Source organism: Pongo pygmaeus, chromosome 9 (assembly GCF_028885625.2).
Source record: "Pongo pygmaeus isolate AG05252 chromosome 9, NHGRI_mPonPyg2-v2.0_pri, whole genome shotgun sequence".
NCBI classification, from domain to species: Eukaryota; Metazoa; Chordata; class Mammalia; order Primates; family Hominidae; genus Pongo; species Pongo pygmaeus.
In genome coordinates this window covers 108,836,000-108,841,702 of record NC_072382.2, presented here as the reverse complement: position 1 = coordinate 108,841,702, position 5,703 = coordinate 108,836,000, and the positions used below count along the sequence as shown (strand labels likewise).

General features: G+C 42.6%; 1 pseudogene; it reads right to left on the bottom strand.

Moving 5' to 3' along the window:
• Positions 1–3,083: 3,083 nt before the first annotated feature.
• Positions 3,084–4,395, bottom strand: LOC129008120 (argininosuccinate synthase-like; annotated as a pseudogene).
• Between the last annotated feature and the right edge of the window lie 1,308 nt (positions 4,396–5,703).

The following is a 5,703-nucleotide window of genomic DNA, read 5'->3' as shown; positions in this document are numbered from 1 at the left end:
TCTTGCTTGTATGACTTTGGATAACATGCCTAGATTTTATGGGCCTTAGTTATCTTGTCTGTAAAATGGAACTTATGCTGATGCCCATTTTTATGTTACCATGGAGACTAGTTAGATTATGAATAGGAAAGTGCCTTGTAAACTCTTTTAATACAAACATCATTTGGGACCTTTTCAACCTTGCTTCTCAATGGCTCCTCTGAGCTGCAGCATTGACCCAGATGTGTAATGAAATGTAATGAAATGTCTTTGTGAATTGCTCCCAAAAGAATTGACTGGCACCAAACATTTCATGTGGTCATGGGGAGGGGTCAAATCAACAACCTCTGACCATTTTAATGTTTTTTGTCTCTCTGCCCTAGATTTCTTCCAGAAGCTCCAACTCTTTTGTCATCTGTTACATAAAATATCTGTCCTCATTTTGAGAAGCCTAGGTGCCAAGACAACTTTAAGGTCCTGGGATTCAGCTTCCCTTCCAAGTTTTCAGTAAGTTTTTCCAATAATATATCTTTCTTCATCAGCTGAATTCAGCCTATAACACCATAAAGTATTAAAACATATTTTATTGTTTTGTGCTGTTACAATTTTTTATTGTATTAAAAATACATAATATAAAATTTACCATCTTAACCATTTTTAAGTGCATGGTTTAGTGTGTTGAGTATATCCACATTCAAGCTGTTTCACATTGTTGTGAAACATCTCCAGCACTTTTTCATCTTGCAGAACTGAAACTCTATAGCCATTAAACAACAACTCCCCTTTTCCTCCTCCCGTTACAATTATTTGAAAAATGTTTTAGGGTAAGAGCAATACTTGGGGTTGTTATTTGAATAAAGATAATGTGATAAAGCAGGTCATGTGAAATGATTTTTAGGAAGATGGAAAAAACTGTCACATACTAATTTGAATGAATGAATGAGTAATGAAGGAAACATAATTATTCTCAGTTTGGTCAGTGCTCTCCCCAGAAAGAAATGTGAGTGTGAGGTCAAACGTATTCTGCAACACAAGTAATTTTAGAAAGCACAAATCAATCTGGTACCAAATCTTAATGTTATATCCAACTTATAATTGAATTGTGATGAATTTTCCAGTTTCACATTCACCTTTTCTTTAGACTCAGATGATCTTTGCAGGAATCAAATGATCCTAGGAGTTTTAGATGGGAATTCTTTTACATGGTCCATGGGCGTATGCTCTCTGCAGGAGAGAAATTCTCTCTCAGCTCCCTATAAACTTTTGATAAATGACTGTTATTGGCTATACTTGGGTCATGAATGTGCCCTGGGCCAATCTTGAAACATGAGGTACTTTGATTGGACAGTCTGGTCACATGCCTTCTGTTATGGTGAGGGAGAAAGGAATATGTGATTGACAATTCCATGAGGGGAGGACTAAAACAACAGGTGAGGACTAAAACAACAGATGTAAATTATAGGGCTTTTATTTTTTCTTTCTTTAAGTCATTCTCTGGGCTGGAGAGGATTCACAGGGGCCCAAATCCCTAGAAATTCTGCTCAAGTGCCAGGATACTGATGTATTTCCTAGTTTGCTTTGTGAAGGTCACCAGCTCTGTTTTTAATTAAAAAAAAAAAACATGATGAGCCTTTTGAAAGATAATTATTTTAAAAGATGATGACTGTTATCATTACTATTATTGTTTATAAATTTGAGTTTCTATTTTAAACACATCAATGGCAGTGTTTCATTGAGTTGGAAAACTCTAGTTTTGTGGTGTCTCTAAAATTTTATGGTGTTAGTACGTAAAATTGTCTCTTGAGTCATCTACACTTATGAGAAAGATAGTATACGTTTGAAAAAAACACCTTTGATTTGTGGCTCTAGCCATATCCTGAAAACTTTCTAAAATATTCTCTAAATTATCCCAGCCTGGCCTACTATGACTGTAAGGTCCAGTAAGTGTTACCTCTCACACCTGCCCCCCAGTCCAGTAGCTCAGACAGGGAGAGCTTCAGCAGGTAGGATAAATTAGCCCCAGTTAGGTTTTTGCCTCTCTGTGTGTTGATTGTGCTATATATATTTGAAAGAGTCTTGCTCTGTCACCCAGGCTGCAGTGCAGTGGCATGATCTCGTCTCACTGCAACCTCTGCCTCGTGGGTTCAAGCCATCCTCCCACCTCAGCCTCCTGAGTAGCTGGGACTGCAGGTACCCACCACCACACCTGGCTAATTTTTCTGTTTTTTGGTAGGCATGGGGTTTCTCCATGTTGGCCAGGCTGGTCTCCAACTCCTGGCCTCAAGTGATCTGCCTGCCTTGGCCTCCCAAAGTGCTGGGCTTACAGGAGTGAGCCACTGCTCTTGGCCTGTGCTTCATATTGTTAGTCCTGACTCTGACATCTGAATTCAGATTTGCAGTTCCTTCTATTCCAGTGGGCTCATTAGAAATTCAAGATTAGTCACCTGGGGGACCAATTAATCCAATTGTGGAGCTCCAGGCTGCTCAGGCCATTTATGTGCAGTTTCATCTGAAGTGAAGTAGTTATGAGCTGCTTCTAGCTACCTAGATACAGACCTGGGGAAGTCAAGCTTTGGTAGAAATGACGGTAGGATATTACATATATTTGCCATGGTGCAGGGAAGAATATGGTCTTTGGGTATAGTCAATCACAATCACAAGGGTACATGTAGAGAGATTTTCACTGAGACATTGTTTTTAATAGTCAAAGCTTAAAAACAATTTAACTCTCCAATGAAAGAAGATTGGTTCAATAAATTGTGGTGGTAGTATCCACACAACAAAATCATTAATATAAGTAAAAAAATAAAAAATGAGGAAGCAGACATGTTTATGTATGTATTCATCAATATAAAAATATATGATTGGGTTATTTATTATTAGCTTATATGGTTAATAAGTTGATATGTACGGTATAATTTCATTTTTTTGACTAATGTATCTTTTGTCATTTTACAGCTCTCCACCGCAGCTGCCCCCCACCCTTCCCTTCGATGACGACGTTTGTAGGCTTCAGGGGGACCAGGGAACAAAGCTGGGGCCTGCCAGCCTCACTATGCTGCCAGCCGGGGAGAACTAGTCACAAGTACAAATTATCACAACAATTAGCCCCTGTACTTGGGGGATCTGCAAATTGAGGAGGCCCCAGCTCCTCATTGTACGGGGGTCTATTTTGCAGTGACCTTGTTCTGGAGACGATGATATTCCTTCAGCCTGAGGGAATTGATGTTGATGAACCCGGTGGCATCAATTGGCTCATAATCATCCTGCACGTTCATGCTCACCAGCTCCTCATTGTAGAGAGACAGTGGGGGACTCCCGGCCAAGGATGTACACCTGGCTTTTGAGGACGGACACCTGCACTTTCCCTTCCACTCGCTCCTGGGACTCGGCGATGCGGTGGCGGAAAAATTCACACTCAGGGCTGTGCCAGAAAGCCAGAAACCGGTATACACCAGCTCAGCAAATTTCAAGCCCCGGCGTTGTTTGATTTTGTGCACTTCTCGGTGCATGGTGAAGGCCTCGATGTGTAAATGAGCGTAGTAAAGGATGGTGCCTGCTGGGGCCCCGTAGATACCTCGGGACTTCATTCCAATGAAACGATTCTCCACGATGGCAATACTGCCCACGCCGTGCTTGCCCGTGATTTCGCTCAGGTACATGAAGAGCTCCAAGGAGGTCTGGTGGGTGGCACTATCCTTGACGTTGGTCACCTTCACGGGGACCCCTTTTTTGAACTCGATCTCGAGAATGTCAGGGGTGTTGGGGGTTTTGGCCGGGTCCTGGGTCTTCGTGTAGAGACCTGGAGGCGCTTGGTTCTCGGGATTCTCCAGGATTCCAGCCTCGTAGCTGATGTGCATGAGGTTCTCGTCCATGCTCCACGGGTTCTTGGGAGTGACCGGGGTGGGAATCCCGCGTTGCTTTGCGTATTCTGTCAGGTCACTGTGGCCCTTGAACCAGTTGTAGAATTCGGGCATACTTCAGGGAGCAATGACCTTTATCTGTGGGGGCCAGCGAGTAGCAGGTGAACTCAAACCAGACCTGATCATTCCCCTTTCCCATGGTGCCGTGGGACACATACTTGGCCCCCTCCCGCTGGGCGACTTCCACTTGTTTGCGGGCGATGCAGGCCCTGGCGAGAGAGGTGCCCAGGAGGTAGCAGTCCTCATACAGTGTGCTGGACTGGATGGCCAGCCAGATGAACTACTCCACAAACTCCTTGCTGACATCCTCAATGAATACCTTTTTGGCCCCAGGCTTCAATGCCTTCTTCCTGGCTTCCTGGAAGTCTTCCTTCTGTCCAATGCTGGCCAGGTAGGCAATGACGTCATAGCCTTGTTCCTTCAGCCACACGAGGATGCAGAAGGTGTCCAGGCTGCCACTACAGGCCAGAACCATAGAGCCTTTGCTGGACATACCGTCCGCAATCTGACTCCACAGTGCAATGAACCACTCGGGCTGGGGCAGCCATGGCAGGCGACAGAGCAGGATAATTTCATTTTTATAAAAATGAATGGGTTTATTTATTTGTGTGTATTTTTAAAGATTAGAGGTGAGAATTTGGTATTGCTGTAATGGTATTATGGTCAGGGATGCAGGGCTGTGAAGATTCTGTTGTGCTGATCGTGTGTCTTTCTCAGGATGTTGCCAACCAAGCAAGTGATACTCAAGGAATGATAGATGATATTGTTTATTAGTAACTGGATAAGCACCTAGCTCACCTTGTGAGTTTTCTGTTAAAAGATGGGTAGGAGAACATGGTTACATCCAGAGACCTTTACTTTAAGTGAAGCCTCCTGCGTCTAGGATGGCTGGGTAAACAGAGTCTACCCCTGCCTATTTAATTATAGTTACAGAGTAGATGCGACACACACACGAACAACCCTCTTTGTAGTCCTTGGTTTTTCTTATCACCGAGTCATAGAAAGAAGTGAGCCAAAGGAGGACTTGGGGTCTTTAAGGAATAATAACTTGGTCCACTGGTTAACTAGGAACTCTGGCCAATCAAATGACAAATGATCTCTTCCTAAGAGATGTTCAAGTGAGTGTATGTGTGGGGTTAGTAAGGAGAGAAGCAGAAGGGTACATGCATTTTTCTCAGAGCATGCATGTGTAGAAACATTTGCATCAAAATGCCATAGTACTTTTTTTATGGGCAGTGGGATTACAGCTGATTATAATTTGTATAAATTATTGATTGCCTATACTTTCTAAGTTTCTTCAGTGAACATAGATGTCTTGTATAATAAAAAGCCATTCATAAAAATTCAGCTTTAGTGTCATTTTAAGCAAACACTCCCACCTTCCATAACTAAACTCTCATATTTACCTCAACGTGACATTTTGCCTCTAATCATCTAGTGGCACTCTGAAGAGGTAAGCTCCTTCCTTTTTCAACAGGAAAGTTCCTCTAGCACATTATTCAGATAAGGCTTAAGTGAGATCTTATGAGCTCTGATCGGAACCTTTGCTGAATGGCCTTAATGCTGCTGTCCTATTGTGCCTGAGATGTGAGCACATACAAGGAAAATTATAACTTGATTGGAAACTTCAGGGAAGGCCACTGGGAGAAAGCAGCAAACCAATAATAATGATAATAAAAGTTCACGCTGAGCTAGGGCTTGCTGTGTAGCAGGGCCTGGTAAAAGCTCTACTTAACCAATTTGGTCCCCACAACTCCATTAATCAGAAACTATTATAATCCTCATTTTGCAGAAAAATCTC